The sequence below is a fragment of the Oncorhynchus mykiss genome, chromosome 8 (genome assembly GCF_057628025.1).
Source record: "Oncorhynchus mykiss isolate SJ-2025 chromosome 8, ASM5762802v1, whole genome shotgun sequence".
Lineage (NCBI taxonomy): Eukaryota > Metazoa > Chordata > Actinopteri > Salmoniformes > Salmonidae > Oncorhynchus > Oncorhynchus mykiss.
The window spans coordinates 68600549-68625422 of record NC_143029.1 but is presented as its reverse complement, the minus strand read 5'-3'; the positions used below and the strand labels follow the sequence as shown (position 1 = coordinate 68625422).

General features: G+C 44.7%; 1 pseudogene; it reads right to left on the bottom strand.

Moving 5' to 3' along the window:
- Positions 1-22415: 22415 nt before the first annotated feature.
- On the bottom strand, positions 22416-24272 carry LOC149982090 (regulator of G protein signaling protein-like; annotated as a pseudogene).
- Positions 24273-24874: the final 602 nt, after the last annotated feature.

The following is a 24874-nucleotide window of genomic DNA, read 5'->3' as shown; positions in this document are numbered from 1 at the left end:
CGGGCGGCTCCGGCAGCTCCTGACTGACGGGCGGCTCCGGCAGCTCCTGGCTGACAGGCGGCTCCGGCAGCTCCTGAGTGACGGGAGGCTCCGGCTGCTCCAGACAGACGGGCGGATCTGGCAGCTCCGGACAGACGGGCGGCTCTGGCAGCTCCTGACAGACGGGAGAACCTGGAGGGAGGAGACGGAGAGACAGCCTGGTGCATGGGGCTGCCACAGGACCTACAGGAGGCCTGGTGCGTGGAGGAGGCACCGGATGGACAGGGCTGTGGGGGAGCACTGGAGCTCTGGTGCGCAGCCTTGGCACCACTCCTCCAGGCTGGCTGACCACTTTAGCCCGGACCCTCCAGAGTGCAGGCACAGGTTGAACCGGGCTGTGGGTGAGCACTGGAGATCTGGTATACACCACTCGCACCTCTCCCTTAGGCTCAATGGGTTCTGGACTCCTGGACTTGGGAGGAGATACTGGAAGGCAAGGGACCCCTCCACATTCGCCCGGCATGGGCTGAGCGCAGGCACAGGACTCACTGCACAGGCATAGGACGCACTGTTACTTTTTCACGTGCGGAGCGCAGGCACAGGAAGCACTGGGCTGTGCAGACGCACTGGAGACACAGTGCGCAGAGCCGGCGCAGGATATCCTGGGCCGTAGAGATATACTGGCGGCCAGATGCGGTGAGCCGGCACCCTCCGACCTGTCTGGATGCCCAATGTAACCTGGCCGATTCGGGGAGCTGGAAGGTAGCGCACCAGTATGACACTCGCCACGGTAAGCACGGGGAGTTGGCTCAGGTCTCCAACCTGACTCAGACAAACTCCCTGTGGGGGGCTGCCTCTCGTGCCTGCTCCATTAACGTGACTCCTGGTAGCGAAGTCGTTCCTCCCTCGCTACTTCAGCCTGTTTCCATGGCAGGGTCTTGTCCCCTGCCACAACCTCCTCCAATGTCCAAGATGTCCTCCATTCTCTCTTCTCCCGGGCCCAGGATCCCTGCTCCTCCTGGCCACGCTGCTTGGTCCCTTGGTGGCGGGTAGTTCTGTCACGGTCGTCAAAAGAAGTGGACCAAAGTGCAGCGTGGTGAGCATTCATTTTCCTTTTATTTAAAATGTCGCCAACAAAACATCAAACAAAGAAACAACCGTGAAGCTCACAGGGCTATAGTTCCACTAACAAAAGTCAAGTACCCACACTGAAAGGAGGGAAAAAGGGCTAGTATGATTCCCAATCAGAGACAATGATAGACAGCTGTCCCTGATTGAGGACAATACCCGGCCAAAACCTAGAAATAAAGAAACATAGAAAACAAAACATAGAATGCCCACCCCACATCACACCTTGACCTAACCAAATAGAGAAATAAAATGGCTCTCTACGGTCAGGGCGTGACACAAAGCAGTTCGACACATACAACAACACAGAGTTACACATGGAATAAACAAACATACAGTCACTAATACAGTTGAAAAAGTCTATATACAGTGTGTGCAAATGAGGTAGGATAAGGGAGGTAAGATAATAAATAGGCCATGGTGGCGAAGTAATTACAAAATAGCAATTAAACACGGGAATAGTAGATGTGCAGAAGATGAATGTGCATGTAGAGATACTGGGGTGCAAAGGAGCAAGATAAATAAATAAATACAGTATGGGGATGAGGTAGTTGGATGGGCTATTTACAGATGGGCTATGTACAGGTGCAGTGATCTGTGAGCTGCTCTGACAGCTGGTGCTTAAAGCTAGTGAGGGAGATATGAGTCTCCAGCTTCAGTGATTTTTGCAGTTCATTCCAGTCATTGGCAGCAGAGGAAACTTTAAGGAAAGGCGGCCAAAGGTAGAATTGGCTTTTGGGGTGACTAGTGAGATATACCTGCTGGAGCGCGTGCTACGGTTGGCTGCTGCTATGGTGACCAGTGAGCTGAGATAAGGTGGGTCTTTACCTAGCAGAGACTTGTAGATGACCTGGAGCCAGTGGGTTTGGCGACGAGTATGAGGCGAGGGCCAGGCAACGAGAGTGTATAGGTCGCAGTGGTGGGTAGTAAATGTGGCTTTGGTGACAAAACGGATGGCACTGTGATAGACTGAATCCAATTTGTTGAGTAGAGTGTTGGAAGCTATTTTGTAAATGACATCGCCGAAGTCGAGGATCGGTAGGATGGTCAGTTTTACAAGGGTATGTTTGGCATAATGAGTGAAGGATGCTTTGTTGTGAAGCTGATTCTAGATTTAATTTTGGATTGGAGATGCTTAATGTGAGTCTGGAAGGAGAGTTTACAGTCTAGCCAGACACCTAGGTATTTGTAGTTGTCCATATATTCTAAGTCAGAACTGTCCAGAGTAGTGATGGTGGACAGGCGGGCAGGTGCGGTTAGCGATCGGTTGAAGAGCATGCATTTAGTTTTACTTGCATTTAAGAGCAGTTGGAGGCCATGGAAAGAGAGTTGTATGGCATTGAAGCTCGTTGTCACGTTCTGACCTCTATTTCTGTTGTTTTGTAATTATTTAGTATGGTCAGGGCGTGAGTTGGGTGGGCAGTCTATGTTTGTTTTTCTATGTTTTGGGGCATTTCTATGTTTTCGGCCTAGTATGGTTCTCAATCAGAGGCAGGTGTCATTAGTTGTCTCTGATTGAGAATCATACTTAGGTAGCCTGGGTTTCACTGTGTGTTTGTGGGTGATTGTTCCTGTCACTGTGTTTGGTGTCACAGGATAGGACTGTTTTGCGTTTTCACATTTCTTGTTTTTGTTAGTTTGTTCATGTGTAGCGATTTATTAAAACATGAATAACCACCACGCTGCGCTTTGGTCCGCTTCTCTTCCTCCTACAGACGAACGCCCTTACAGAATCACCCACCACAACAGGACCAAGCAGCGTGTCAACAGGCAGGAGCAGCAGGAGAAGCAACAGCGGCTGCAGGAGATACGTAGTAAGGAATTCTGGACATGGGAGGAAATCCTCGACGGGAGAGGACCCTGGGCTAAGCCAGGAGAATATTGCCGCCCCAAGGCCGAGCTGGAGGCAGCAAAAGCAGAGAGGCGGCATTCTGAGAAGCAAGCACGGCGGCGCGGACGGAAGCCCGAGAGTCACCCCCAAAAATTTCTTGGGGGGGGGCACAGGGGGAGTGTGGCAGAGTCAGGAGTCAGACCTGAGCCAACTCCCCCCGTTTATCATGAGGAGCCAAGGAGGAGCTCAGAACCAGAGCTGGTGTTGGAGGTGAGCGAAGCAGAGACTGTGAAGGAGTTAATGGGGAAATTGGAGGAGAGTGATATGAGGGACTTGCTGGTTTGGTGCATGAGGCACGACATTCGCCCGACGGAGCGTGTCAGGGATTTAATGGCACCGGGGTCAGCTCTCCATACTCATCCTGAGGTGCGTGCGAGGGGTCTGGTGAAGACTGTGCCAGCCTCACGCACCAGGCCTCCTGTGCATCTCCCTAGCCTTGCACGTCCTGTGCCATCTCAGCACTACAGTGCTCCTAGCAGTGCTAACTGTGGCGGGCGTGGTGCTGGTCAGGCACCGTGTTATGCAGTTGTGCGCACGGTGTCCCCAGTACGCGTGCTTAGCCCGGTGCGCTACATCCCAGCTCCCCACATCTGCCGGGCTAGGGTGAAGATCCAGCCAGGGCGGTTGGTGCCAGCCCTGCTCTCAAGATCTCCAGTACGCCTTCACGGCCCGGTCTATCCGTCACCACCTCCACGCACCAGCCCTCCGGTGGCAGCCCCCCGTACCAGGCGGTCTCTCCGGCCCATCCTTACAGGGGCTTCCTCCTCTCCAGCGCTGCCGGAGCCTCCCACCTGTCCGGCGCCTCTGCCGGAGCCTCCCGTCTGCCCAGCGCCAGCTGAGCTTCCCGTCTGCCCAGCGCCAGCTGAGCTTCCCGTCTGCCCAGCGCCAGCTGAGCTTCCCGTCTGCCCAGCGCCAGCTGAGCCTCCCGTCTGCCCAGCGCCGCCAACGCCGCCCGTCTGCCCAGCGCCGCCAACGCCGCCCGTCTGCCCAGCGCCGCCAGCGCCGCCCGTCTGCCCAGCACCGCCAGTGCCGCCCGTCTGCCCAGCGCCGCCAGTGCCGCCCGTCTGCCCAGCGCCGCCCGTCTGCCCAGCGCCGCCAGTGCCGCCCGTCTGCCCAGCGCCGCCAGTGCCGCCCGTCAGCCAGGGGCCGCCAGTGACGCCAGTCAGCCAGGGGCCGCCAGTGCCGCCAGTCAGCCAGGGGCCGCCAGTGCCGCCAGTCAGCCAGGGGCCGCCAGTGCCGCCAGTCAGCCAGGGGCCGCCAGTGCCGCCAGTCAGCCAGGGGCCGCCTGTGCCGCCAGTCAGCCAGGGGCCGCCCGAGCAGCTGCCCCTCTGTCCCGAGCAGCTGTCCCTCTGTCCCGAGCAGCTGTCCCTCTGTCCCGAGCAGCTGCCCCTCTGTCCCGAGCAGCTGCCGCCCCTCTGTCCCGAGCAGCTGCCGCCCCTCTGTCCCGAGCTGCTATCGCCCCTCTGTCCCGAGCTGCTATCGCCCCTCTGTCCCGAGCTGCTATCGCCCCTCTGTCCCGAGCAGTCGTCCCTCTGTCCCGAGCAGTTGTCCCTCTGTCCCGAGCAGCTGCTTCACCTCTGTCCCGAGCTGCCCCTCTGTCCCGAGCAGCCCCTCTGTCCAGTGGGGTCATTGAGAGGGGTGGTCATGGTGAGTAAGCCAGGGAGGCGGACAATAAGGCGGACTAAGACAATGGTGAAGTGGGGTCCGCGTCCCGCGCCAGAGCCGCCACCGCGGACAGACGCCCACCCAGACCCTCCCCTATAGGTCAAGGTTTTGCGGCCGGAGTCCGCACCTTTGGGGGGGGGGTACTGTCACGTTCTGACCTCTATTTCTGTTGTTTTGTAATTATTTAGTATGGTCAGGGCGTGAGTTGGGTGGGCAGTCTATGTTTGTTTTTCTATGTTTTGGGGCATTTCTATGTTTTCGGCCTAGTATGGTTCTCAATCAGAGGCAGGTGTCATTAGTTGTCTCTGATTGAGAATCATACTTAGGTAGCCTGGGTTTCACTGTGTGTTTGTGGGTGATTGTTCCTGTCACTGTGTTTGGTGTCACAGGATAGGACTGTTTTGCGTTTTCACATTTCTTGTTTTTGTTAGTTTGTTCATGTGTAGCGATTTATTAAAACATGAATAACCACCACGCTGCGCTTTGGTCCGCTTCTCTTCCTCCTACAGACGAACGCCCTTACACTCGTCTGGAGGTTGATTAACACATTGTCCATCGAGGGGCCAAAGGTATTCAGAATGGTGTTGTCTGTGTAGAGGTGGATCAGAGAATCACCAGCAGCAAGAGCGACATCATTGATGTATATAGAGAAGAGAGTCGGCCTCGAGAGTTGAACCCTGTGGCACCCCCATAGAGACTGCCAGAGGTCCAGACAACAGGCCCTCCGATTTGACACACTGAACTCTATCAGAGAAGTAGTTGGTGAACCAGGCGAGAAAATAATTTGAGAAACAAAGGCTGTTGAGTCATCTGATAAGAATGTGGTGATTGACAGAGTCGAAAGCCTTGGCCTGATTGATGAATACGGCTGCACAGTAATGTCTCTTATTGATGGTGGTTATGATATCGTTTAGGACCTTGAGCTTGGCTGAAGTGCACCCATGACCAGTTTCTCCCCCTTTGAAGAGGGAGATGACCGCGGCAGCTTTCTAATCTTTGGGAACCTCAGACGATAAGAAAGAGAGGTTGAATAGGCTAGTAATAGGGGTTGCAACAATTTCGGCATTTTAGAAAGAGAGGGTTCAGATTGTCTAGCCCGACTGATTTGTAGGGGTTCAGATTTTGCAGCTCTTTCAGAACATCAACTATCTGGATTTGAGTGAAGGAGAAATGGGGAGGCTTGGGCGAGTGTCTGTGGGGGGTGCAGGGCTGTTGATCGGGGTAGGGGTAGTCAGGTGGAAAGCATGGCCAGCCGTAGAAAAATGCTTATTGAAATTCTCCATTGTAGTGAATTTATCGGTGGTGACAGTGTTTCCTAGCCTCAGTGCGGTGGGCAGCTGGGAGGAGGTGCTCTTATTCTCCATTCTCCTTAGTCTGGTTTTTTTGGCGATTTTGGAGCAGTGGCTTCTTCCTTGCTGAGTGGCCTTTCAGGTTATGTCGACATAGGACTCGTTTTACTGTGGATATAGATACTTTTGTACCTGTTTCCTCCAGCATCTACACAAGGTCCTTTGCTGTTGTTCTGGAATTTATTTGCACTTTTCGCACCAAAGTATGTTCATCTCTAGGAGTAAGAACGCGTCTCCTTCCTGAGCAGTATGACAGCTGCGTGGTCCCATGGTGTTTATACTTGCGTACTATTGTTTGTACAGATGAACGTGGTACCTTCAAGCATTTGGAAATTGCTCCCAAGGATGAACCAGACTTATGGAGGGCCACAATTCTTTTCTGAAGTCTTGGCGAAGTCTTTAGATTTTTCCATGATGTCAAGCAAAGAGTTACTGAGTTTGAAGGTAGGCCTTGAAATACATCCACAGGTACACCTCAAATTGACTAGGATGATGTCAATTAGCCTATCAGAAGCTTCTAAAGCCAAGACATCATTTTCTGGAATTTTCCAAGCTGTTTAAAGGCGCAGTCAATTTAGTGTATGTAAACTTCTGATCCACTGGAATTGTGATACAGTGAATTATAAGTGAAATAATCTGTCTGTAAACAAATGTTGGAAAAATTACTTGTGTCATGCACAAAGTAGATGTCCTAACCGACTTATAGTTTGTTAACAAGAAATTTGTGGAGTGGTTGAAAAAAATAGTTTTAATGACTCCAACCTAAGTGTAAGTTAACTTACGACTTCAACTGTATGTACAACTGCAAAAGTGTTGCTTTAGCTATCAACAACATTGTTACCCTGAATTTAGCTGGTGCTATCGACAAAGCTCAGTGGCAGAAAGTTGTGAGAGCCTGCTTTCTGGAGGACAATGCCATGCTGACTCACATGAGTTTACATGTAAATTCCTGAAGAGATGGGTGGCGCTAAGGCTTAAGAGTAAGAGTGTGGACGATGTTGAATGGGTATAAACAGCACCAAAATCTTCTTAGGCTTTTTTATCAAAGGTGGTGAACAAGTTTCTACATTTTCAAAGCAGCATTACTTTCCCATTACGTTCTCTAATTAGAATGTATGATTTCCAGTTTTTAAGCTCTGAGTCTGTACTTTTATAAAGTTTTTGTCAAAAAACGTTTTTGTCAAAAAATGACGATAAGCCTAGGATCCTATAACCTGTCACATTAGGTTTAAATGTCTCACCTTTAGTGAGACCAGCAATCATGGCTGTTTCTCTCCCTCGACCATTGGTCTCAAACTGAAATGATAAGGTTATCAGGGGAATGGAAGATTTGAGTGAATGTCTTAAAATCACAGCTTTCTAAATTGTGCCTTTCTGTAAACAAGCACTCAGTCATGATGGAAGGTTGTTTTGAGAAAAGCTGTTGTAAAAAATTTGTCAGAATACTCAATTATCACCACTCTCGACAGCTGGCAGGCAAACAATTAGGACTGTGAAGATGATAATGATGATGATGATGAACTGAATTCTTAATTGCTTTGTTTTTAAAGAAAGCAGAGAAATTCTGAGTAGTGCACGGCCTACAAAGCGCTCAGGTCTAAATTGTATGTATCTATTTAATTAATTATTATCTATTGAAATGGAATGTTTTAAGCAGTAGTAATGCCAGCAATCCCAGGCATATATGGACATTTGAAATCTGCTGAGTTAACATTCCAACCTAAGTACTGCAGACGCAGAAGCAGAGGCACACTTGTTGACTCTAATGATGCTCTTCTCACTTTCCTGAGTTGCTCAGAATCCCTTAGTATGTGAAGGATCTTTTCACAAACACCTGTGACCCTTTCCTCAAACTGAACCCACTGAATTCAATTCAGATGTGCTAGTAATTATTCCTTTTCCCAACACCCATTCCCTGTTATCTTTCTTCCTTTTTGACAGACCTCTATGCTAAGCTCAATTAAACCCAAAACACAACAACCTATCTGAAATTGCAGAAGGGCACTTGTATGTCTCTCTCTATTTTTCATTTGCATATTAGAGTGTTTTCTGCGGGAAAATGAGCTGTGGATATTAATCCAGGATTAATTGGTGCCTTTATCTCGTTAGGACAATCTAATTTAGGGGATGATGGAATTGTTTAGACCCCTTTTGCATAATTGGATTGCTTTGAATGGCTTGTCATTAGCGTCTTTTTAGCATCGTCTGTGGGCCCTCTCTCTCTTCCTGGCCCCAGACTCATAAAGAGTGATCATGTGTTAAGTCACTGTTTTGCTAACCTCTGGAACACATCACTGTGATGCTATAGCAATAGATGAGCATGTGGCAAACAGCACAGCAGTGATTAACTCTCTTTTAAGGCCATTAGCATGAAGCTAACAGCATGCCATTGAGGAGCTCTCATAATATAAATACATTAGCATGTGGCTAACAACACAGCAATGATCGATCTTTAGGGGAAACCATTAGCACGTAGCCAAAGCTGCGTTCATGCATTCTGTTTGTAATGACAGAGACTAACAGTTTTAGACGACCTTCACTGGATGAGATGACACTTTGTCATTCTGCCTTTTCTAAGTCAACCACTAGTCAAGTGCAGTACACGTCTTTCACTTATTTTTCATCCTTTCAGTCCTGGCAAAATACCTAAAAGTATTTGTGGTGGTTGATTTAGTCTTACTGTATGCTGGTTGAAAATCAAAAGAGGAAGTGACAAGAGTCCATGTAAAGGTCCATCAGCTAAACAATCTGGTTTCCACCAGTTCAACAGCACTAATGTAACCATGGAGACAAGATCATAACTTTCCCAGGTGTATGAACTCTGCGACAAAAGGTTGACTTCTATTTCTACGAGTCCCTCCTCCCCCCTCTAACCCAGACGCAGGAGTAGGTCTATCTTTATTGTTCTGCACTAAGATAACATCATCATTTTCCTTTAACACAAATTGTGAAGATATTATTCTGCGGGCCACTCTTCTCCGGTAAACAACGCACAGTGAAATCTAATCTATGGTGGTAATACTGGGGCTGTGCCCAGTTAATTGAGTTGATGTAGGCCTTGTGTGTCCCTAGAGGACCTCTGCATACAGTAAAGAGAGACAGGAGATCTGTTAAGTCATATATACAGTACATATAGGCTACTGTATGGGTCAGTTTCCCGGACACGATTAAGCCTATAGACTATGTAAAAAGCATGTTCCACGGAAAACTGGGAAACAGGCCCAAGATGTTATTGATCAATGACTAGGAGTTTTTTCTGACCACGTGACCTGACCAGAAAAAAACGATCCAGAAACGAATTATCGACATCCAGGAAATCCAACGCTTGTGTCTAGATTGTTATATAATTCCAATATGGACATGACACCAGATTCAGTGGATGTTGTAAAATGCACTTTGCTGTGCCATAAAACCTTTTCCCAGGTATGAAGAGTAGGTTGATTGTAAAATGACTTTCTCTCTTTGCTCCCTCATGTTATATTTATAGTGCTTACTTATTGATCCAGCCAATAAGCCTTCTCTTGATACTGTAAGTTCTCAATTTCTTACTGTTTCACATGCTCACAATTTTCAACGCACATCTTGTTTTCAGTGCTTTTCAAGCTACCGTGCTCCACATCAAATGCCATTACCATTATTTACATACTTACAGTATTAAAGAATGAACTATTCGTGACTTTTGGGAAGAGAGGACGGGACAGGCTGTCCTTAAGGGTGTCAGCCAGGGTTCGCTGCAGAGAGAATGCTCCTGAGAGAAGAGAACATTAGGAACCATCAGGCTGACAGACAAATCCTTCTCTCATGTAAACATAAATATGAGAGTATGTTTCCAACAGCCATCACGGTATCTGTTGCTAGGCTACGTTGCATTAAGCAGTGTAGCTGTCCCTGTTCATTTGGCTTCTGGGATATCTGCCTGTACCATGATATAACCTGCTGACTCTTAATAAGACTCATAAGGATCATATGGCTGCTGGTTATGAAAATGGTGACAGCTTTGCTTCCAAACATATACAGTAGTTATTTATATTATAATGACCCCTAAATATATGTGTTATTGTTTCAAAATAAAACGTTTTTCAAAACTGATTTGACTCTGATGTTTCTACACCTTGTACTGAGAAGAACTGTATTTTCCTAGTGAGGACCGTGCTCACCCACATAGCAAACAATGTGATGCGCAGAGCTCCATAAAGGTCTTTCATTGCCGAGAGAACAGTGATCCCAAAACGCATCAACAAAAAAGTAAATTAACTATTCTCTCACAAAGGAAGAAAGAAATCCATCTTTAACAGAAAAAAAGCCCCAAATGACGTCCAAAACCAGCACAATTGCAACAAGCAGTCTTCCCCAGATAATTATGTGAGGCATAGATGAGGAGAGAAAGACGGTGGAAGGCTGTGGTCACTGAGAAGAAGAGAGGGAGCGAGAGAGGGAGAGAGAGAAAGTGAGAGAGAGAGAGAGGAGAGCTGCCAACAGCTGGTTTGAATAGATTGCGTGTGGGATGAATTAAAAAGTTGAACCTTTCCCGGGCCGTATTCAGATGTCTGCTGCTGGGTGATTAATCATGGCCGTCAGGATCTGTAATCCTTTTCAATGGGAAACAAATGCTGCGGCTGGCTAGTGACTGTCTGTCCATTCCCTCAGCACACAGGGCCTATGAGCTGCAAGGCTAGCCTTACCTTTTTCACACTACTAAGCCGAGCCAAACCAAGCAGAGTTAAACTGTATTGCACCGCTTATGCATCCACCATAGTTGCTGGAACTACACTGGAAAGGAATTGTGCTGTGAAAGGAAAATAACCAAGCCAGCACAGTACGGCTGGGGTTGGCACGATAGTGTGAAAAGGCTATGTTTGCCTGCCTGGAAAGTACACAATAACTGAACCACAGAGGGCTCGACCAAGCCAGAGGAGGAGGGGCTGTGGACACTGTAATCTACTCCAAACATGATGGGATACACACACAATATAAACAGGCTGAATAGCAACAAAACCATTTAGCTCTGTGTATTGGTTTTGTCTGTCCTTTGTGTGTCATTTCATCAATAGGCTTAATCGAGCTGCACGCAGGACTGTAAAGAATAAAATCTAAATCAAGTCTGCCAATATGTGCTTTGTAGCTGTTTCTTATTTAAAAAATTCAAGAAGATCATGAATGAAGTCAACATGTGTGACCAGACTAGATGAAAGGGTTTTTAATTCATTTCTCCCCCTTTCTCAGTTCTACTGGTATCACTCTGCACCTCTGGGCACTTGAGTCGGTGAACTTCATGTCACGTTTCAACATGGTGGTAAAGAGCTGATCTAGTTTTAGAAAGACAGTGAGAAAGTCAAGAGCCAGCAACATCGGGAGCCCGGGAGGAGAAAGTGTGTCATCAGCATAAAAATAGAAGCCTGCTAACGAATTCCTAATCATATCCCCCATTTCCTCAAGGGGTTGCGCTAAGGAGGTTAGAACACCGGGTCTTAGATGAGAATTTGTGGCACATTAGCCTCAGATATTATTTCTTGCCATTTTAACGGGCTTTCTGTATTATTGATTGTTAAATCCATGCACCGTTGTCTCCCTAAACTACAATACATGTTTTTTTCTCTGCAAGAATTAGATTCACATTTCATTGCAGGAAAATGGCTATAATAATTTTTTCAGACGGAAAACCCATAGAGCTACATGACAGGAACGTTGCTCTGGGTCTGTCAATCAATCAATTGAAATTTATATTTTAAAAACAGTACAATGACATGTATCCACAATCACAAATATAGGCCTGCAGTACACCACTTGTCAGGTTATATCCTCTCTATTCCGCACTATGCAAATGTCAGTGTTCCCGCTGTCTGCTAAGTGAAAGGACCCTTTGATATGTTGGTAAAGGTTGTGAGGGCAGTAATTTAGCTTGGGTACAGAATGAACTGTGGCATGCTAGCAGACTGTGGAAAATGGGCAATGCAGATGCAGAGTGGTTCCCAAAGCCTTTGTGTTGCTGTGGTCTATCAAACACGCAGGCAACACCTTAGCAGTGGACAAACACCAACACAATGACATGCACTGGTGGTTGCCATAGAGATAAAGAAAAACAGAGCACAGTGCCAGTAAGGACAAAAGAGGAGAGGGTCAGACACTGTGGGTCTCTGGCAATGCAACAGGCTCTGTTAACTAGCCTGAGTTTACTCTCTTGGCCCTTACAAACATCGACTCTGTCTGTACAAGTGCTGACGAAAAATAACTGAAGACATTCGCAGGAGGCAAACTACTCCTAAAGTTATTCCCTCTTCAGGACACAACTACTGTCCATCAATTACCAACAAGACTACCATATTGTCATGAAGGATGTTCAGATGTCGTAATGCACAATAAAGCCATTTAATGATTGATACGGATGTGTTTCTGATGAGTTTGATTCACGAAGCTGCATTCAAGAATGGTTTAAGAAGCGTTGCTCTATTGTCTAATTGTGTAGCATTGTACTGACTGAACTGATGCCTCAACAGAGTATGTACCAGGGTTGAGGCCAATTCCATTTCAATTCCAATCCATTGAGGAAGTCCTTTCAATGCTTTTCAATGAGGAACATTTGTAATTGGAATTTAGTTTTCTTTCTGAATTGCCTGGAATTAAAACGTACACCACGGAAAACATCTCATATACAGTACTTATCATATTGGACTATATCAAAGCAGCCAGTGGATGAGTGTGTGGAAGTCAGACACAGCGAGCATCTCTGGAGCAGAGAGCAGTGTAAGGATGGCACAGATGAAAGGATGTAGATAAAAGAGAGACAATGTGTGTGTGTGTGTGTGTGTGTGTGTGTGTGTGTGTGTGTGTGTGTGTGTGTGTGTGTGTGTGTGTGTGTGTGTCTTTGAGTCAGCACTGACCTAGAGGTTAGACCAAAACTAGTAGATGTGAAACTTACATCTTGCAAGTCGTAAAAGTCCAAGATAATTATAGTGTATCTACAAATTAATCTATTTCACATTTGTCTAACTGTCTAATTAGAGCAGAAATAGCGAGCGGGGACATTGATAGATACTAATCCATATGAATGTGTTACGTGAAGAAGGACAATCTCTGGTGTCGTAGTCTCAAACCAGACGTTTCTCCCCCACAGAGAAAGCAAACGTGCCCTGAAACTGGTAGTCTACGAGTGTTCTAGGAACAAAAGTTATTCTCTACTACAAAAGGTTCAACAGAGCCGGGGGTACTGTATGAACCTTTGAGCCAGGACAAGGCAAAAACATTTCATAAAAATAAACATATATGAGGCATAGAGTACATTGTGTATCAGATGAGAACAAAGGAAAATATTGGAGCACAGTTTTTTTGCCTGTTTGTCATACTTGCTGGTATAAATCATATTCAAATGTAATTGAAATTGTGGGGAATTAATTAAATTGAGTAAGCTAGCTGAGAGTGCAGAAATACTTTGGCATTTATCGAGGGTACGTGTTTGAAAGGTTGATATCTACATGGCCTTTTTATAGATTTTTCTCTCCAACTTTCCTATTTGTGCTTTTGTTGTTCAGTGGATAAAGTGCTACAATAGTCTTTCCAGCAGCAGGCTCTGCTCGCAATCAATTACTTTTTGGTTTTGATTCATGTCGTTCTTTCATTCACTAGCTGTCTCTTTTTCAGTATTTATTCATGATGAGATACCCAAAACACAAAGGAGGTCTTGATTATTTTTTCTCTCTCTCTCTCTCTCTCTCTCTCTCTCTCTCTCTCTCTCTCTCTCTCTCTCTCTCTCTCTCTCTCTCTCTCTCTCTCGCTCTCTCTCTCTCTCTCTCTCTCTCTCTCTCGCTCTCTCCCTCTCTCTCTCTCTCTCTCTCTCTCTCTCTCTCTCTCTCTCTCTTTCTCTCTCTCTCTCTCGCTCTCCACCTGCCCAAGCTGCTGTGGCCTAGTCTGAATACTGTGAATTCCCAGTCCACTGCAGGGTATCCACCTGGAAACACCACAGATGCCAGCATTCACAAAGGTGCAGAAACAAGGAAAGTTATCGGATGAAGATGTCAGTAATGGCAAATAGCACTCTGTCTCTCTGTCCCATCATTGGAACGTCTCTGTCATTGGAACATCTCCGTCATTGATCGTTGTTAGGCACTACTCACACTGTCTAATAAATGCAGAGGAAAAATAACATATAGGGCTTATCCCTGAGACTTGATCTGTAGGCAAATACACATTCATCGAATTAGAAAGCACAGATTCAGAAGTCATGATGCATAGGAGGTCCTAACTCCAGTATAAAGTATATAAAGCATTATCTCACAGCATGTGGTGTTTCTTGTTTGCTTTGCCCTACATTGATTGTTCACTGACCTAGGGCCTTGAGATATCAAATCGCCTCCATTTCCAATCTCATTTCTAGCAGAGAGGAGACGGGGAGTTTGGAAGTGACTAAAAGCTTTTAGCAGTTGGGAGGGGATTAAGGGAAGGCTAGAGATAGTTGACAGGCGAACTGTTCTCTGGTTGTTTTCTCTTGGTCCTCTGGGGCAGCAGAGAAGGATCAGGGGGTGAGAAGTCAAAGGGAGGACAAGGTGACTGATTGGGCCGAGGCAGCAGGTCAGCACCGTGCAGCTGAATCAAACTAAGTCAAGGCTTTTCCCCCCAACTATTATCAGATATATCATCTGGCTCTGTCAACAGTTCTGTCCAGCTGGATGCAGTAAACTTATTACTTACACATGCGCATATGAAGAGGGACAGACACACTCACAGAAGTACGTTCTCACAAACACACAAACAAGAACACTTACAGAACACATATTAGTAGTTGTGGAAAATTAACAATAAATCTAGGTAATCAATATAATGTCATTCAATGAGTCTATTAATTTGAAAATGAAATATGGTACAAATCTGTAATCTTTGAAGTACAATGCAAGTTTCCCCGACAATACTAGCAAACCGAATCACTTACACAGGGACATAATTATAATTGAAAACCACCTCTAACATTTGAAATATGACAAGCTATTAATCAAAAAGTTGGATAAACTATGCTCCTCTAACTCCAACTAAGGACGGTGATAATCAAAATGAGAACACATGAGGAATACGAACTACCATCTATTAAAGTGGACTCACACAAGTGGACTGATTCCACTATGGACTTTTGAAAAAAAACTATTGTATTCCACATGATTATGTAAAATGCATTAGCCAAACAATTAGGCAACTATAATTGCATCTAATATTACACATTGATAGAAAAAAGAAATGAACCCACCAATCTAGAGAGGTTTGATCAGTCCCTTTCTAAGAAACCTCAGATACACAATTATTATTTTCAATAAATTATTTTGCCATTTCACATTCACAGGATTTGCATTACAGAATTCAATTACGTGGAACACCTGAACTAACAATATCTCCTAGCCAATTATACAGTGTCTGGGAAACCATTGGCAAACACATTTGCAATGTTAATGTAAGAGATTGACTTGATATTTTTGGCGTTGTATGCACAGTTTGCACACAAAGGCAGCACAGCCTCACACCTCCCCTGTTATTGCCTATTGTTGACTGACGAATGAAACAGCTTGGCCTTGATTTGAGAATAAAATGGAAATCTAGTCTCTGAGGCTGTTCCATAGAAATAGAAGAGTAATTCAATAGAATAGTAATTATATTTCTATGGACTGTTCCCTCTCCTCCATTGCATAGATAATCAGTAATCCTCAGAACATTATTGTCTGGTTTATCACCATATAGATACATAACATATATTTCTATGGTTATCATCATCCACATTCTGAGAAAGTTTTTTAAGAATGGAGAGACAGCCACAATTTGAATGCAACCTTATCTTTCTCCTCCTTCTTTTCTCTCCATCTCTTATTTCTCTCATCTCTCCTTAACATTTCAGCCTAACTTTCAAATATTCTAGAATGAAAAGCCATCATAAGATATCTTGGCAGTACTATTGCCCTGAGTATTGATTTGAACTTTCACTAAAGAAAGAAATAACAGACTTGTCAAACAAATGTATGAAGTCATTGACCTCAGTCAATCCTAGAGTGGGGAGGCCATACATCACAGTCCATCTCTGTTAAACACAGTCTCAGGCTCAGTACATGGAGTACAGTAGAGTACGGGAGACACTACAGCTATAGTACTCTACATACATCTACAGCAACCACATGTGGCCATGCTAAGGGGAATTAAGGATTCACTTGCTACGGATAATGGGTTGTGGGAACTTGTGGGAAGATATGATTTCATTACATAAGAAGATCAAATTAAAATACTGAAATAAATGTGAAGCACATACAGTACACAACACGATTGTGTCCAATTGCCTGGAAAGGGTGTGTTTGCAAGTGTGTGTGTGTGTGTGTGTGTGTGTGTGTGTGTGTTAGAATGCACAGCAGAGAGAAATGTATGTATTCAGTCACAACTCTGGCTATAAGGGTTGACAACAACACCTGCTCCACACTGGCCTCCCCAGGGGTGTGTCCTCAGTCCTCTGCTGTACTCTCTGTTTACCCACAACTGTGTGGCTTTACACGACACCAACTCCATCATCAAGTTTGCTCGAGATACCACGGTTGTAGGCCTGATAACCAACAACGACAAGTCAGCTATGGAGGAGGTAAGTGAACTGGCATTGTGGTGTCATGACAACAACCTCTCTCTCAACGTCAGCAAGAAAAAGGAGTTGATTGTTGATTTAAGGAATCTTCACATCATAGAGGACTTGACATGGACTGAGAACACCACAAGAGGGTGCAACAGCGTCTCTATATCCTAAGGCGGCTGAAGAAATTTGGTATGCCGCCCCAAGTCCTCTCCAAGTACTACCGCTGCACCATCGAGAGCATCAGTTGCATTACAGCCTGGTACGGGAATTGTTCAGTTTACGGCCACAAGGCCCTCCAACGGGCGGTAAGACAGCCCAGTACATCACAGGGACCATGCTTCCACCCATCCAGGACATCATCTCAAACTGAAGCCTGAGCAAGGCATGTAGCATCATCAAGGACCACACACACCTGAGCCATGAGCTGTTCTCTCCCTTACCGTCGGACAGACAGTATCGGAACATGAGGTCTGATACCAACAGGCTCAGAGACAGTTTATATCTACAATCCATCAGACAAATGAACACTTGAACTGGACTGACCACCTGCTCTGATTCTCCACACGTTAACACACATCACTGCTGCTACCAGACTCTTCTTATACTGCTCAATTTATACACTTTTCACCCCATCCCCTCACTCTCTAATATATGTGTAAATATTGTACTGTAAATTGAGCCTTCCTGTATTATACTTCTGCAAAAATGTTTATTCTATTCTACTGCCATTTACTTTATGTTCATGTTCTTAATTTTTACTATTTCTTATTGTTGTTGCATTGTCGAGAAAGAAGGCATTTCGTTGGACGATGTATACTATGCGTATCCCGTACATACGATTAACACAACTTGAAACTTTACAAGCCAAAGCACCACCTGTCAATATCTTTTCATCACATTTTCTCATTTACTCCTAGACCTAGACTATCCACCCGTAGTCACTGCCGCTCTGTCGCTCCCTCCGTCAGAGTGAGGAGCTCTCTCTCTGCAAGGCGAGAGGAGGAGAGGCGGAAGAGGCCAGGCAGAAAGGAAGGGAATCTGAGTTTGACATAAACAGCTCAGGAGAGGAGCGTTGGCAGCAAGATTGATGACACCCTCCTCGCAAAGTAACAAAGGAATTCCTGCGCATGAGGGCCTGCTTATGGGACCTGATATACTTGTCATCCTCTTAATAAACATAGCTGATATGTCAGCAGCAGCAGGAGGGACTGAACCCGATCCAGCAGACCCACCCACCCACAGGCAGGACCACCGGCTGGCCTGGCACACCCGGTCCTGGGCAGCCCGCTCCATAAGGGGGCCCCGGAGGGCACTGGAGGGTAGCACCAGGTGATGATCAGACTGTAAACAGGCAGGATATGAAGTATGAATCAATACTTCACAGACAGTAAAACCCATAACTGTCTGTTAATGTCAGAATGGGTTTGCCTGGCAATTGTTCAATGTACAAAGCTGAGGAGGGTTCCAGTAATCTACAGTCCCAATTGTACTAAGATGAGGCTGAAGGCTACTTGTATGGTTTAGTTTGAAGGTTAAAATAAGATACTTGAATGCACAATTATTGAGATGTGTTTCATAAATACAGCACAAAGACTCCACAGTTCAACAACCTTCAGCTGAGAAGTAGTTGCCATCAAATCACAATTTTCTTTTTTTGTGTGTCAAAGAGGACAACAGCTGTGCCCCCAGCCAAAGTAACAGCCAAAACTCCAGCAGTCCCTTTCCAAAACTCTCCAATCACAGTAATGCTTAGGGGATATTAGTCTCATTATACACTGAGGCACTGGAAGATGCAGAATATGTTAGCATAATATTTGACTTTTGCCAGTGGCTGGGTTTTTACTGAAGGACAGACTAATATCAGACAACTCAAAAGGGAAAAGAACAGACTGAAGAGGATTAGATTAAAAAGCTGAATTTAAAATCTTCATTAAATAAATCTTTGGTTAAAGGCCCAGTACAGTCATAAACATGATTCCCCTGTGTTTTATATATATTTCCAGCTACTAGGTTGGAATAATACTGTGAAATTGTGAAAATTATGATAATACCCTTTTTTGTGTAAGAGCTACTTCAAAAGACCACCCGAAAGTTCAGCCTGCTTTGGTGGGATGGAGTTTCGGGCCTGCCTGGTGACATCACCATGTGGTAAATTAGTTAATTGACCAATAAGAAAGAGAGTTTCAAACCTCTCTGTCAATAACAGCAAATTTTCAGTTTTCCCCTTCCCACTCAGACCTCTCCTAGACAGTACTCTTTGCTAAGAAGCTATATATTTTTGGTTGTTGACCATTTTAATTGAAAACAATCACAGTAAGGCACTTCATTTTTACTCCAAAACGATTAGCTATTGAGATAAAAAAGAAAGCCTGCATTGGATCTTTGAAAGTGCATTTCTTCCTGTATTATACATAACGAAAAGGAATCCAATAGACAAACTTCACATCAGCCCTTCTGATTTTAACTTCATTGGTTAAACAATTATATTACAAAGAAATATTACAAGCTTGAGATTCAAAAAACAAACGTTGTGTTGATTGTTTTCTACTGATTTGGAGATACATCACCAAAGTGTACAGTCTATGCTAAAATCCAACAATAATGACAGATAAAATGAATGGCAATGCCTTTTGAAAAAGCAGAATTTTATCAAGTTATGAAAGACAAGAATAGTAAACAATAAAAAGTCATGGGGAGAAAAGGGACAAAAAAACATGTTATACAGTCTGCCATTTACAATATTCACTTATTTTTCACCGGAAAAGACCTTGTCTCTGTCACGATTCAATCTACAGCCCTCTCCCCAAATGCTGTATAATACCTAGTTAAAGCCAGCAGGGTGTGAAATGGTGTTTTGAAATAAATGAAACTGACTATGAAACAGTGGAATTGGAAGATATTGCTATGTCAAGCTGACAGACAAGGTCCAGAATGAAGCAAAAAAGTTATTATCACAAAGAGAATAGCTGGATTAAATAAAACCCATGATGCCTAGCACTGAGCCTCTTTCTCCGCCAGCAGCTCTGATATTGACATAGAAGAGGCAGAATGCCTCATCCTTCCAGAAGGCATTATGGGAATTAAATGTCATCGTCTCCATTCAAAAATCATATCTTGACCTCAGTTCCAAGTACACTACATGACCAAAAGTATGTGGACACCTGCTCGTTGAACATCTCATTCCAAAATCATGGTCATTAATATGTAGTTGGTCCCCCCTTTGCTGCTATAACAGCCTCCACTCTTCTGGGAAGGCGTTCCACTAGATGTTACAACATAGCTTCCATTCAGCCACAAGAGCATTAGTGAGGTTGGGCACTGATGTTGGGTGATTAGGCCTGGCTCACAGTCAGCCACATTTGCATTTGCAGTTTGTTTTCGTTGTGTTTCAGATTATTTTGTGCCCAACAGAAATTAATGGTAAATAACGTATTGTGTCATTTTGGAGTCAAAGTCAATTTTATAACAGTAGAGTATGTTTCTGAACACTTAATGTGGATGCTACATTAATGTGGATGCTACCATGACTGTGGATAATCCTGAATGAATCGTGAATGATGATGAGTGAGAAAGTTACAGAGGCACAAAGATCACACATGCTAACATCCACTACCAGTAAAAGGGGAGTTTGGCCTCCCGGGTGGCGCAGTGGTCTAAGGCACTGCGTCGCAGTGCTAGCTGTGCACCAGAGATTCTGGGTTCGAGCCCAGGCTTTGCCGCGACCGGGAGGCTCATTGGCGACAGTCAATTGGCCCAGTGTCGTCCAGAGTTAGGGAGGGTTTGGCCGGCAGGGATATCCTTGTCTCATCGCGCACTAGCGACTCCTGTGGCGGGCCAGGTGCAGTGCACACTGACCAGGTCGCTAGGTGTACGGTGTTTCCTCCGAAAACATTGGTGCAGCTGGCTTCCGGGTTGGATGTGCGTTGTGTCAAGAAGCAGTGTGGCTAGGTTGGGTTGTGTTTCGGAGGACGCATGGCTCTCGACCTTCGCCTCTCCCGTGTTCGTACGGGAGTTGCAGCGATGAGACAAGACAGTAACTACTACTAATTGGATACCACGGAAATGGGGAGAAAAAAGAAAGAAAGAAAAAAAGGGCATGATATTTATGCCTCTGTAACTTTCTCATCTCACCCGATATGGATGAAATGCCCTCAAATTAAAGCTGACAGCCTGCACTTTAACCTCTTGATTATTGTATAATTTCAAATCCAATGTGCTGGATTACAGAGCCAAAACAAAACAAAAAAGGTGTCACTGTCCCAATACTTTTGGACCTCACTGTAACCACAATACAAAACAAATTCTAAACGAAAATCATGCTAGTACTTTGTGATCTGAGTCACGGCACTGAGTATTGAATCCAAGCAATATTGGTGTAAATGGCCTTTTCAAGCACAATTTACAGTATTTAATGATGCCATATTAATGAATGTATGCAGTCTTTGGTTATTGATGATCCAAATAAAGTGATAAGCGGATTAGGGAAGCAGCATCCTAAAAGACCCCTTTAGCTTTGATTTACAACTCCAATGGTGACTAGTCACAGGGGAAGACTTTGGGTCATTGGCTCAGAGATATAATGCACGGGACATTTAAAGCTAGGAGACAGGGACATTGTTAGCCTCATTCATTTTTAAGGTGGACTCTTATCCTGAGTTTAGATGGGTCCTGAGTATCGCCAGACATACTGATATATGACAGACATGGGACAACAAGGGTTGAGGTTGTGGAGGGGGATGATGGGTGAGAGAAGAGAGGGGAGGGGAGGAGTGTTTTGAGAGGGGGAAAAGATTTAGTCTGTGCAGTTGGGAGGTTGGGGGGAAGGGAAGGGTCAGTGTCATGGATGAAAGACTTGTATGGAAAGTGAATCTCGCTTAATGCTTTGTCTCTACTGATCTTATCCTCAGACAAACCTCTATCCCTCCTGGGACAAAGAGTACAAAGCTCCATGGTGAGATTATTATACAGGATGAGACACTTCAACACACATCACTTCAACACACAGTCCGTACTAAACTTTTGACCACAGTAAATATATTTTCTTACTAATGGAATTAGAGAAATAACTACCAAAACAATATTGCATGCTAAAAGTCTATATGGCAAATAATCAATGCCATAATAGATCTGATAGCAGTGTTCTGTATTGGTCAGTGGTTCCCCCTGCTGGTGAATGAGCAGGCGTGTTTAAAAAGGCTTTTCTCAATTCACATCTGTATTGTAGCTGTTGGTGCTGACTTATCCTAACCATCCATGTAATATTCTAATAATCTTGCCGTATTATTCATATAGAAAATATATAGCCTTTAGTTCTATTGTTAAAAAGATAGACTAGTCCTCCTCCTGGATTGTTGAGAGCAAGGATCCAGAGAACGAGTGGGTTAGGTCAGAACGAGGCAGAGACGTTTAAGGACTAAAACAACATAAAACAAAATGGATTCCTCCCATTACTAACTGTTATTGCAGTACTGTAATAGATATGTACCACTAAGCTCTATGAGGTGCATTTATGTGCTTACCTGAGAATGGGACATGCAGACTTTCTGTGTTGGTTGGTCACCTCCAGTGGTGGAAATCTAAAATAAACGATAACAGATGAACAGTAAGTACAGGGAAGTACAGAAGTCAATAAAAACCCAGAGAAACAACTGAACTGGTCACTGCATGGGTCACCACTACTTCATGACAGTTGGTTGGGAACTTAGAACTTACTCTGAGGAGTGGATTTGAGCAAGGACCATATTGAGACCACAATGCACTGTAAACCTAAGGATGGTGTATTCATCTGTGGACAGAGATAGAAGACAATCTTAGTGTACTTAAATAAACAGACTTATCACACAAAACTCTACACACCACTAAATAATTAGCTTTCCATAAGCCTAACTATATAAGGGTTCATCATTTTATATGAAACACTGTGTTGAAATAACATCCCTCAGGACTCACTTGTCATGGTAGTTTGGACCTTTTGGTACCAGTCAGAGTTGAATCGATGGAGGTAGTCAGGAAGAGCTGTGGAGGCTTCTTTCTCAGCATTATCTCCAACTATACCTTTCTTCTCCTTTTGGCTACAGAACCTGCAAGGCAAATACAGCCATCATCAGATAGTAAAAGGTCACATGGTTGGTAAAAAACATTTGGCCTTAGTCATAATTTATCATTCCTGTGGGCAAAAGGTGGGGAGCGTTTTAGAAGGTGCTGGGCACACTTGGGACAAGGTGTTGCCCTAACACTTACTTTTTCCAACACAAGATGTGGTTAGGGAAGATAGCCATAATGGCTTCATAGAAGAGTCCTCGGTCGACCTTGGCCATGGCAAAGGCCTGCTGGATGGACTCCCTGGCACTCTCTGCTATGTTGATCTATAGGAGACAATGAGGACACTATCAGATACCGGTAAATCAGAATCATGAGATAGATGAGATAGACATAGAGGATTTAAAATTCTGGAATTTTAACAATATCTGTGTTCTCATTAGTTTTTAATCTAATATCATCCTCCTTGAATTGCAATGTAAATAGCAAGGTAAGTACTTCACGTGTTATTGATCAGCTCTAATATGTTAAGAGCGTTCCTATGGGAGATCAGGGCGACTGAGAGTACAGATACAGTACAGAGTACAGATACGGATACAGTACAGTCAGAGTATGAGTTAGTAAGAAAACATACCCTGAGTTCGGGAGAGATCTCTGGCTCGAGGAACAGTTTGCAGATCATTTCAGCTTTCTGGTGGAGGGCATCGTCATTCTCCACTTCATGCCCACTGATGCCATTATAGGGCCTGAGTCGGCCATGTTCCTGACACGAACACACCCTCACAGTAGTCACTTAACGATCCAATTATGGTAAGTAGGCAAAATATTCATAAAATATGAATATGTTTTCCATATTCAGTTGACTGAACAATTCAATTCAAGTTAGTAAACAATCCTTCTCCATAAAATCCTCTCCATATTCAATAGTTAACTCTCTCGCTCCAGGTAAAATGACAGATTGTTGACTTGGAATTCCACCGCTATCAGTTTGTGGTTGTCGACCCACCTTTTCAAGTGGGAGGAGTCTCCATCCTCTGAACACAAGCTGACTGATTCAATCTGCTGGCTTTCCATTTTTTTAATAAACCTTTATTTTGACAGAGAAGTCCTACTGAGACTAGGGTCTCATTTTCATTAGCGGCATGCACTCTGAGAAACATGGGAAAAGACACCTTTGTTACTAGATGGGCGACAGAGGATAAACTGTCAACCCTAACTCTAAATCTATCCCTAATAGCATTAGCTACACCACAAGTCAAATACCGGAATGGTAAAGCTAAACAGGGGAACTTACTTAGAGAGATGTCAGTCCAGTTGTATCTGAGGTAGGCCTCAAACTGGCTCCTGGTCAAAATGTCCTTCATGGCATTCCGGAATTTACAGATGAACCAGGAGAAGATGCTCAACACATGTTTCAAGAAGAAAAAGAGGAAATCTTTTTGTGATAAAAGAATAGTTAACATTTGAGAAATATAGACGTACCACAATAGGAATTGAGGGTTTAGCTGGAAAGATTGCTGTCAGAAGTATTACAATGTAAATGTACTTTTCATTTGTCTGTCTTCCTATTTCAAGACATGGCACATGAGGGTGCAGTGAGATACCTGATGGGTTGGACAGTACTTTTCTCAACAATCATCTTAAAAAACATATACTTTAAAAACTGGAAATCAACCTATCCTCTGATGTTCACGCAATGGAAAGGTAAAATGCTTTACTATCTAAAAATTGAAAGTGTGTGTGCAACGAAGAGACAGTTTTGCCATGTGGTGGAAAGTAATAAGGTGCTGGAGATGGGGGTGAGGGCTAGTAGGTCTGGCCAGGTGTGGTGAGGGCTAGTGGGTCTGGCCAGGTGTGGTGAGGGCTAGTGGGTCTGGCCAGGTGAGGTGAGGGCTAGTGGGTCTGGCCAGGTGTGGTGAGGGCTAGTGGGTCTGGCCAGGTGTGGTGAGGGCTAGTGGGTCTGGCCAGGTGTGGTGAGGGCTAGTGGGTCTGGCCAGGTGTGGTGAGGGCTAGTGGGTCTGGCCAGGTGTGGTGAGGGCTAGTGGGTCTGGCCAGATGTGGTGTAGTTGATGTTTGTATGATGTCGTCGTTTCTATGTGTGGGTCATTCCACCAGAACGGTACCACCAAAGTAATAAGGTGCTGGAGATGGGGGTGAGGGCTAGTGGGTCTGGCCAGGTGTGGTGAGGGCTAGTGGGTCTGGCCAGATGTGGTGTAGTTGATGTTTGTATGATGTCGTCGT